The following is an 11,559-nucleotide window of genomic DNA, read 5'->3' as shown; positions in this document are numbered from 1 at the left end:
ATCTGCCAAAGGTCATCAAGCTAATGAGGAGCAGAGACCTGCCTGTCACCACAATCTGCTCCTAACCATCACTCACATTCATCCAGAAGCAAAGAGAATCATATAATAAATTGCTGCTTATTGATGCTCCCCACCTTCGTTTCCAATGAAGGTACAAGAATCCTTCTTGTTTTCAAACTCAGAAAAGTTCCCAAGAAAGGAAGAAAATGTTCTTGTAAAGAGAGAACATAAATACCATCTTATGTGTTCTGTCATCTTACTGTTGCGAAACTAGTAAAATTGTTGAAAGTGAAGTGGTATTTACATTACATGACTTCAGCTTTTCCATTAAAAAGTATAATATTGGATGACTATATGTTTTGTTTGTGTGAAAGGTGGAGGAACCTCTACCCCTCTGAAATTGCAAATGTTACAAAGTGTTGCATATTTATTAGCCCATCTGCTGCTACAGCATTAAAGGGGAAAAAATCTTACTATAAGCAATTTATTCACAGTTACAGTTTTACCACCTGAAGTGCAAAATAACACTTGGTAAGTATTTGTTATTGTGCTGAGTAATTTCAATTTAATTGATAACGTTTTTTAAAGAGCACAAAAGTGAACATTTGCTTAGCATCAGGTTTTGTTTACATATTTTAGTTGAAAAGAATAATCACTAGTATTTCGGGTGATCAGGATAGGTTGCTCACCAGCATGGTTGTCAGGGATTTCGACTGTTTGAGAAACCTGATCATGTGCTCATGACTGTGGCAGCTGCATGTTACCAAAATTGACAAGGTAAAGATTTGAAAGGTGAATTTGAATCAGACCACCCAGGTATTTCCACCACAGACAGTTCTGCTGGGAGGCAGCTGCTATATTCTGCTGACACTGAATCCACATGCAGTGCAAGATGAGACTGTTTATCTCTCTTGGCAAAATACCAGCAGTCTGTATCAGCTGGGGGATCTTTCAAAAGCAACTGATCCCAAAATAACAATTAAATAAGGACTCGGGCAGAAAATCACAGTCAGTGTGTAACTTTCACATCTGGGGAAAGGCAAACGAGAACTGTGAGTGACCTGTTTATTCCCTGTCTTGCCTTGGCCCTGCGTCGAAGGGGAGAGCTGGGCTTTTGAGTTGAAGGTGGTATCTCTCAGGTTTCTACTCCATCACGAGAGAGAATTAGAGTCCTTTAAACAGAACCTCTGAGTTCCAATCTGATCATAGTTCAGATGATTGTAACCAACTCAGTTGCCACCCTGCTGCTCTGGGCAAAATTGCCTATCATGGCTCCTTTAACATGTGTCCCAGTTACCTCTCACTGCACAACAAACCACCCCAAACTTGAGTGATATAAGACCACTACCATAGTAGTACACGCATGGGTTCCGTGGACAGCTTAACTCAGCTTCATGATATCTGGGACTTCAGCTGGAAACGCTCAAAGGGGTGGGGGTGACTGAACACTTGGTGGCTGGAATCACTGGGAGGCTTCTCACATGCCTGGTGCCTGGGCTGGGGTGACCCGAAGGCTGGGCTTTAGCTGGGACCATTGACCAGAGGGTCTACATGTGGCCTCTCCACATGGTTTGACCCTCTCCCAGAATGGCAGCTGGCTCCCAAGAGGAGCATCCAGAAAGCAAATGTTCCAAGTGAGCTAGGTAAAAAGAAAACAAAGCTCATGACCTTTTCTGAACTAGTCCCAGAAGTCACACAGCTTCTCTTCCACCACATCCTCTTGGTTACAGTTCAGGCCAGCCCAGGCTCAAGGGAGCTGTGGCCAGGTCACATCACAGAAGGGCCTGTGGGATGGGAGTTCGTGTTGCCACAATCTTAGGAAAATAAAATCAACCCCAACATGTCCAGAGCCTGGTGGTCTCCACTTTGGATTCCTGCCCTGGTTCTCTGAAAGGAATGTGTTGAGAAAAGAACAGAGATCCCAGGGCAGAAATCTCTGGGAAAATCCCTTCCCATTCAATCCACAAATTAGATGCTGTGCATCGTGGCCATCCAAGTCCTGTGGGATACAGTCCTCCCCCTCCCTCCAGATTTGTCTGGACCACATGACTCCTCTCTCTCTCCAGCCACACTGGTCTTTAGGGTTCTTTTACTGGCCCCTGGGCTCTCCTACCCTGGGGTCTTGGGTGCTGCGACTTGCTCCCTTCCTTCCCTGTTGCACGTATTAATGCCCCCGTATCCTTCAGATCTCAGCTTAAATATCACTTCTTTGTGGAAAACTTCCCTGACCTTCTTCATTAGGTCAGACTCCTGGAATAAATATTCATAGCACTAGGTACCCTATCATGGTTGTAATTAAAAAAAAATGTCTATCTCTTCATTCTGACTATAAACTCCATGAGGTCATTAACTCTGATTTTGGTGACCATTGATAACCCCTGCCCCAACACATGCACCCAGAAGTACACAATCCCTGGCCCAGATAAGGGGTTTAATAAATATATGTTGGAACATATTTATATAGTGATTGAGTACCTCATATCCACCGGACGCTGTGTTAGATGTGGGAATACAGTAGTGACTGGGACAATCCCACTCCCAGCATCTTGGAATTCACATGTGGATGGGGAGACAGAGGATAAACAGATAAACCCTCCGGATGTATGTGTTGAAAGAAAAGCTCTGGGAGAGAAAAATGAGGAACCTAACCTAGCCTTGGGGTCTGAGGAGGTTTTCTTGAGGAAATGAGATTTCCACCAAGTGCTTCTCCTCTCCCGCCACCCTCCCCAAGTGCCGCATCCCAAGCAAGCATGTGGACACACAAGTCTCAATCTCTTCCTTTGTTATAGGAACAAATAATTACTCCTTTGTAATTTACATTTCTGTATGTCATGGGATAAATCAGTATAAGCCAAGGAAAGAGAAGTATAAATATTTCTCAGTGTGAATGGGCTGTTTAATATTGCCTTGTACACTAATTAAGTTGTATGTAATATGGAGAGTACTTTGACACTGTTAAACTTAATAACCCTCTGCTTAAAGAGGAAAGGCACATTTACAGTGAGATTATAGTCTGAGCTGTAATGCCTAGCCGTGGGAATGCCTCCAAGAAGATTGTTTCCAAACTCCTCAAAGCACCAGCTTTGAAATAACAATAATGTGCGACTGGCAGCACTATCCTTTAAACAATTTAGTTGTTGGCAAGGATATTTCTTCTGCCTGTTCCACCCAGCAGACTAAAAGTCAGAGCAGTTAATAAGCCTCTGGAGGTATCTACTGACCCTTAGAGCCCAGGGAGTATTAGATGGTCAAGAAGGTCTTCAGAGTCACCATGTTATATCAAGAACCTGTATCAAGGCCATCACTTCCATACATATCTGAATCTTGACAACTCACTATGGTATGTTTATAGCCACTTGAGAGATGAGGAAACTGAGGCTCAGAGAACTTAAACAACTTTATTCATTTCTACATTCATTTCAACAATCAGGCTTTGTGTGTCTGCTTTCTGCCAGGCCTTGCTCTGAGCAGTGAACAAGACAGCCAAAGGCCCTGTCCTCACAGTACTTACATTCTAGGGGGGAATCCAATAAACACGTGGACAGCAGCACAAGATGAAATGTGCTTGAAGAGCTTGAAGCAGGGAGCAGTTTAGAGAGGAACTCACAGGGAGGGTGGCCTTGACCTGAGATGGCAAGACAGGGAAGGTGGCCTCTACCTGAGATGGCATGGTCAGAAAAAGCCCCTCCAAGGAGACATTTAACCAGATTGGCAGCTCAGGGAAGGGGTTTCCAGGGAGAGATAACAGCCAGTATGAAGGCCTGGAGGTGGACTGTGTTTGGCTTGTCCGAAGACAGGGGAAAGCCAGAGTGGTTTGCATGGGCGGAGTGCCGAGTGGTCTATCTACTGGAATGTGGACTCCAGTCAGTTCTGTCTGACTCCTAAGCCCATGGTCTTAACCTCACCTCTGTGCTTTCAGCCTGTTACCCAAAAGTAGTAACACAGGGAAGCCTGAGCTGGCTCTTTGGGAAGAGAGAAGCCGAACCACTGTTTCCCCTTTTCTTGGGAGACACAGGTGGACAAACCAGAATTATAATGACATTTCAAGAGGTGGGTAAAAACAAGTTCATCAAGCCCAGCCCCAACCAGGTGAGACTCTGTCTTATCAAATAGCACTATTTCCCAAAAGGACACTTAAAAAAATTGTAGCTGAAAAATCTGGGTAGAACACAGGATCTTCCATGCCTGCAAAGTAAACCGTTTGCTAACACAAGTCTATGCATTTTATTCATTCATTCACATACATGCTATTACAAAGCATCTACTACGTACCAGGTAGTCACTGAAGCTGGTGCGCAAATTACATTCCACCCTTGCCCACACAAAGTTGACAGAGTATATAGTAAGACCTCGATTAACTAGAACGCTACTCACTCAGTATAAAGGGGCCCATGGCAAAGTAAGCTTGCACCAAGGAAATAGTCACCAAAACAGCATTTTTCTTTTGTTGAGACAGGGTCTCACTCTGTCACCCAGGCTGGAGTACAGTGGCACAATCATGGCTCATTGCAGTCTCTACCTCCCCAGCTTAAGCAATCCTCCTACTCAGCCTCCCAAGAAGCTGAGACTACAGGCGTGTGCCACCATACCTGGCTAATTTTTTATTTTTTTGTAGAGACGAGGTTTCCCCTACGTTGCCCACTCTGGTCTCAAACTCCTAGGCCCAAGTGATCCTCCTTTCTTGGCCTCCCAAAGTGCTGGCATTACAGGCATGAGCCACCACACCTGGCCAAAAACAGCATTTTTTCAAAAATTGTGGCTTTCCCTACTATCATCTTACTAAGAATGCTAAAACCAATCAGAACTTCATGTTCTAGCCCTCCCTCCCCAGATTAATTAGCCTTCTGGCTTGCAGGGAGAAGAGATCAGTATATAACTAACAAGATTTTCCTTAGCATACCAAGAGCAGGCCAGTTGGACCAGGATATTTCCACAATGCCAGGTTAGGGAGAACTGGGGATATGGCAGAAAGAAATGGGATACCCACCTCTTCAGGTTCAGGCAATTGAGGAGAAACAAAGGAAACAGATGGAGAGGCTGAGGTGAGGCTTCCCTCTTTGGGCCAAAGCTCCAGAATGAAGAGATGCCTTAGGCAGATTGGCAGTGCCTGCAGGACAAGGGGCTTGTCAGCCTCATATTCATGGCTCTAGGTGGAATTGGCTCTCAGGTGGATCTGCCCTAATCCTGGTATACCAGGTGCCCCGGAGTGGACAGAGGATACAGACTGGAAGGCCCAGGGGAAGGGGAGGCCTGGAGTCTTAGCTTTTCTAAGCCTCACACTGTTGCAGGGTCACATGGAGGAATCCTGCATTTCCACATGCTCTGTGGTGAGAAGGAGTTAGCTGGGAGCCAATGAGCAATCTTGTCAGAAGCAAATGAATTTTGAATAAACTGGATACTTAAACTGAAATGAGACCATTGAAACCAGAAGAGCCTGAGATCCATCAGTTAGAGGAAATAAAAGAAGTGGCATTTTCCTTGCCATCTGGGTGCACTGTGAGTGATTTTTATAATCCTACCACATTTTTATCCGGGCTTCCCTTAAACTGTAGGACCCAAGGAACCTGGCTGTTTTGTTCAACATGATGTGACCCCATACCTAACCAGGCCAGGCACAAAATTGGCCTCCAATAAGTAGTGGATCAAAGTATGAATGGATAAACTGAATGAATGAAGCCAAACTTAAATTTCTCCATAGCTTATCCAAATGGGAATGGTAAAAATCATAAGCTTTTGAGAAGAGAACTTATTAAGAAGCCCTACATCAGTCATGACTGGCATCATTGGTTAGTTTACCCAATTTTCTCCTTCCCTTCATCTTCCTAATGCAACTCTGGTTTGGGCTGCAGTACACCCTCCCCAGAGTCTCATCCAGCTGGAGATGATCAAGTCACCAGTTCCAGCTAATAAGTTGCCAGCCAAAATATTCAGGATGAGACTTCCAGAAAAATCATTGTTTTCCTGATAACAATGGACAGACCCAGAATAAAAGGCATGTACCTTTTTTCTTTTTTTTTTTTTTCTTCTCTCTTCTCCTACCTGAAATGCAGAAGAAATGTCTGGAAGTGCTACAGCCATTTTGCAACTGTGAAGGCAAAACTCACACTCTAAAGATATCAGGACAAGAACCTGGAAGTGTGGGTCCTCACTTCTTCCTTGAGCATCTATACTCACCCTGAACTACAGTTTCCAGAACACATTTCACATGAGAAGAAGAAGCATCTTTTGTCTACAGATCCCAAAGCATCCTTGGACACAATTCAGAGTTTCATGAACTTGAGCGGAAAGAGATTACATTTTCATTTTCACAAAGCCCTGAGATTTAGCATTCCCCTGCTTTGTGAGTGTGGACAGCAGACCAGGGTAGTATCAGCAATGCTTTTGGTTTTGTGTGATTGTTTGCTCTCAATTGGCAAGCCAGCAATACACCTTCATCGTCCTACCCTCAGGGATATATCAACCCTCCAGCCCTGTTATAATTTAGTTTGCAGGCATCTTGATCACCTTTTCCTTCCACAAGATGTCACACTGCTTCATTACATTGATGACATTACACTGATTGTATCTAGTGAGCCACAAGTAGCAACTACTCTTGACTGATTGATAAGGCATTTGCATGTCAGACGATGGGGGAATAGCTGACTAAAATTCAGGGGCCTTTCATCTTAGTTAAATTTCTAGGGGTCCAGTGGTGTGGGGCACTTTAGAAGGTCTAAAGCAAAAGGTAAGTTGTTTCATCTGGCCACTCCTACAACCAAGAAAGAGGCACAATGCCTAGTGGGCCTATTTGGATTTTGGAGGCGACATATGCCTCGTTTGGGTATGTTACTCTGGCCCTTTTCCTGAGTGACCTGAAAAGCTGCTAGCTTTGAGTGAGGCCCAGAACAGGAGGAGGATCCCCAGTAGGGAGTTGCTGTGCAAGCTTCTCTGCCACCTGAGCCATAGGATCCAGCAGACCCAATGGTACCTGAAATGTCAGTGGCAGATAGGGATGCTGCTTGGAACCTTTAGCAGACCGCCATAGGAGAATCACAGTGCAGGCCTTTAGGGTTTTGGAGCAAGGCCTGCCATAATTTACAGATACTCTCCTTGTGAGAGACCACTTTTGGCCTGCTACTGGGCCTTAAATAGAAACTGAATGCTTGAACAGGCCACCATGTTACCATGCGATCTGAGCTGCCTGTCACGACCTGGGTGTTAAAAATTATCTGACTGCATTAGTCCATTCTCATGCTGCTGTAAAGAACTGCCCAAGACTGGGTAATTTATTGAATAAATTGACTCACAGTTCTGCATTGCTGGGGAGACCTCAGAAAACTTACAATCATGGTGGAAGGCAAAGAGGAAGCAGGCACTTTCTTCACAAGGCAGCACGAGGGAGAAGTGCCAGGAGGGGAAATGCCAGATGCTTATAAAACCGTCACATCTCATGAGAACTCACTCACTATCATGAGGACAGCATGGGGGAAACCTCACCCATGACCCAATCACTTCCCACCCCAGGTCTCTCCCATGACACATGGGGATTATGGGAACCACAATTCAAGACAAGATTTGGGTAGGGACACAGCCAAACCATATCACTGACCTACCAAGCCATGAAGTTGGGCATGCACAGCAGCACTCCATCACCAAATGAAAGTGGTGTATTCATGATCCAGTTTAAGCAGAACCTAAAGGCACAAATAAGTTACATGAAGAAGTGGCCCAAATGCCCGTGGTCCCCACTGCTGCTACACTGCCTTCTCTCTCCCAGCCTGCACCTATGGTGTCATGGAGAGATCCCCCTAATTAGTTGACAACTCAGGCCTAGTTTATAGATGGTGCTGCACGATATAAAGGCTGGTGCCACCTGAAAGCAGACAACTGTAGCACTACAGTTCCTCTCTGGGACATCCCTCTAAAGCACAGGGGTGAAGGGAAATCCTCCCAATGGGCAATACTTCTGGCAGTACACCTGGTTGTGCACTTTTCTTAGAAGGAGAAATGGCCAGACATGCCATTATATACCAGTTTCCTGGGCTGTAGTCAGTGGTTTGGCTGAATGGTCAGGAACTTCCAAAGAACATGTTTGATGACAAGTAAATGTAGGGGGAGGGGTATGTGGATGTTTCTCTCTGAATAGGCACAGGACTCGGAGATATTTGTGTCCCACATGAATTCTCATCAAAGGGTGACTTTAGCAGAGGAGGATTTTGATGCCCAACTGACTAGGATGAACCATTCTGTGGATACCACTCAGCCTCTTCCCCCAGCCACCCCCATCATCACCCAATGGGCTCATGAACAAAGTGGCCATGGTAGCAGGGATGGAGGTTATGCATGGGCTCAGCAGCATGGATTTTTGCTCACCAAGGCCAACCTGGCTATGGCCACTGCTGAGTGCCCAGTCTGCCATAATCAGAGACCAACACTGATCCCCTGACATGGCTCAGCATTCCCCAGGCAGATCAGCCAGCTACCTGGAGGCAGGTTGATTACATTAGACCACTTCCACCATGGAAGTTGCAGTGTTTTGTCCTAACTGGAATACATACTTACTCTGGATATGAATTTGCCTTCCCTGCACACAATGTTTCAGCCAGAACTACCATCCACGGATTCATGGAATGCCTTATCCACCATCATGGTATTCCATGGCATTGCTTCTGACCCAGAAACTCACTTCACAGCCAAAGAAGTGCAGCAATGGACCCGTGCTCGTGGAGTTCACTGGTCTTACCTTATTTCTTACCATCTTGAAGCAGCTGACTTGACAGAATAGTGGCATGACCTTTCAAAGACTCAGTTACAACACGAGCTAGGTGGTAACACCTCACAGAGCTGGGGCAGAGTTCTCCAGAAGGCCATATATGCTCTGAATCAGCATCCAATATATGGTGCTGTGTCTTCCACAGTCAGAATTCATAGGTCCAGGAATCAAGGAATGGAAATGGAAGTAACACCACTCACCACTACCTCTAGTTGCCCACTAGCAAAATTTTTGCTTCCTATTCCCTCGACTTTGTGCCCTGCTGGTTTAGAGGTCTTAGTTCCAGAGGAGGAATGCTTCCAGTAGGAGACACAACAATGATTCCATTGAACTGAAAGTTAAGACTAACACCCAGCCACTTAGGGCTTCTCTTGCCTCTGAGTCAACAGGCGGAGAAGGGAGTTATAGTGTTGGCTGGAGTGGCTAATCCAGACTACCTAGGGGAACTTGGGCTACCACTTCACATGAAGGTAAGGAAGAATATGTCTGGAATACAAGAGAACCCTTAGAGTATCTCAGTATTACCATACCCTGTGATTAAGGTCAATGGAAAACTACAAGAACCCAATCCAGACAGGACTACAAATGGCCCATACACTTCAGGAATGAAGTATTGGGTCACCCAACCCCAGGTAAAGAACCATGACCAGATGAGGCATTTGCTGAGGGCAAAGGGCATACAGAACAGGTAGCAGAAGAAGGTACAACCACGTGACCAGCTATGACCACATGACTGGTTACAGAAACAAAGACTGTAATTGTCATGAGTGTATCTTTTTTTATTAATATTTTTGTGTGTACATATATGTATATTAAACATATATCTTATTTTTCTTTCTTCTCTTATTCCCCTATCATGTAAAATAAGATGTATTGACTTTGTTACCAGCATTTAAGCATTATTAGTTGTACATCATATATTTAAGTTATGGGATATCATTAGAAGAGTAAACATCACTCTTCCAAGAAGGGATTAGTGTGTTTTCGGTTGTACACAGGATAGTTGTATCATGTCAGGCAGAATTATGACCTGGTTATTTGGAGATTACGTGTGGCTTAAGGAGTTGCATATGGGTGCCAACTTGACAAGGGGTGAACTTGCAATGGTTAATGTTATATGTCAACTTGACTGGGTTAAGAGATACCCAGGTAGCTGGTAACACATTATTTCTGGGTGTGTCTGTGACGGTGTTAGTAAAAAAATTCCACTCTCACCAGTGTGGCAGGCAGCATCCAATCCATTGAGGTCCTGGATAGAAAAAAATGGCAGAGGAAGGGCCAAATTGCTCTGTTTTCTGGACCTGGAATATCCCCATGTTCTCCAAATCTCATGGTCATCACAAGTCCAGGTTCTTGGGCCTTTGGACCCCAGTGGCCCCCCACGTTCTCAGGCCCTCCGTCTCAGATCGAATCACACCACCAGTTCCCCTGGTTCTTCAGCTTGCAGATCGTGGGACTTCTTGGCTCCCATGATTGCATCATAATAAAGATAGATAGATAGATGATAGATAGATAGATAGATAGATAGATAGATAGATAGATAGATAGATAGATTTTGTTCCTGTGGCAAACCCTGACTAATCTAATACACTTTGTTAATAGAAATCACAGATGTTTTCCTAACATTACAGTTGTTGCCAATATCTCTATTTATCACCTACAGTTAGTTGTCACTATTTTGAAGTGCCAGTGGTTGGTTATTAGACACACTTCTTGACCTAGTTACTAATGCATTAATTAAAAAGCACATATACTACTATATCTCAAGTTTGGTGTTAAAAATATTGTGAAAATGGTTTTACTGTGATTGGTTTCCTTCTTCATCAGGTGTACTTTATTTTATGCATATATAAACATTCTCTGAGAAGGAGTCCTCGGGCTTTGCAGACTGCCAAAGGAGGTCACGGCAGAAAAATAATGGTTCAGAGCCTTTGTTCCATTGCACTGAGCACTGTGATCAGGTTTTCTTTAATGCTGCACAACAGAATTTCTAACTGATCCTCCCATTTTTCCCACCTGAAACACTGAAAACACTAAGGGAAGGGTAATTTCCGGAACCAAGGGCAGAGACACTGATGAACAGAGAACAACACAGAGAACAACCTTTGTAGCTCATTTCTCTTTGACCTTGACCTTTTTCCTAACTCTAAGAGTCCTCTGTTGAAATTTCAGATACCCCTGGAAGATATTAGAGGAAGGTGGTCCATGGTGTCTTTCCTCCTTCACAATCTTCCCTTGGGCTAGGTCTTCCTGCCATTCACAGGACAGTATCCAACCAATAAGGTAGAAAATGGCTTCCTCCTTGTGAGTGTGTGGTCCCCTAGGACTCGAAACATCTGGAAATTAACGGAGGCTTTCCCCTACCTGTGCTATCATCCTCAGGCACGCCTCTCTCATTCAAGCCTCCCTGGCAGTTTCCAGGCCGCATGTTTATGGTGGCTGATGTTATGTCTTCCTGCTGGGATGATTTGCACTCTGATGGTTATCCAGCTTGGCATGCCCAACATTTGCACGACCTGCCCTTTGTCACAGCTGCCAGCTTGCCCAGAGCCATTTGTCCAGACCGCAGCATCTCAGGCTCCTGTGGCATGACTCCCACAGGCCCACCAGGGAGCCGACAGAAATAATATGTCACATCCACAGGGTGAGCACAGGTCACCCCTTCTCAGTGGCAATAGAACATCTGCCCCAGGGAGATGAATTGATGACCATTTCATCATTCCTAGCGATGAAAGTCAGTCAACTTTCTTTTCCTGTTGTGTTTGGCCATAGAACAAAGCCAGAACCTGAGAAGGAAAAGCCAGATT

At 44.8% G+C, this 11,559-nt stretch overlaps 1 protein-coding gene across 1 annotated transcript in view; it reads left to right on the top strand.

Annotated features, from left to right (window-relative positions):
* Positions 1-6,632, top strand: part of CFAP20DC (CFAP20 domain containing) — a 325,501-nt gene extending 318,869 nt beyond the window's left edge. Inside the window, exon 18 of the transcript XR_004069913.3 lies at positions 6,051-6,632. The gene's annotated coding sequence lies outside the window, so the exon portion shown is untranslated. The remainder of the gene's footprint in view (positions 1-6,050) is intronic.
* Positions 6,633-11,559: the final 4,927 nt, after the last annotated feature.

Source organism: Gorilla gorilla, chromosome 2, assembly GCF_029281585.2.
Source record: "Gorilla gorilla gorilla isolate KB3781 chromosome 2, NHGRI_mGorGor1-v2.1_pri, whole genome shotgun sequence".
Taxonomy (NCBI): domain Eukaryota; kingdom Metazoa; phylum Chordata; class Mammalia; order Primates; family Hominidae; genus Gorilla; species Gorilla gorilla.
This window is presented reverse-complemented; position numbering and strand designations above follow the sequence as displayed.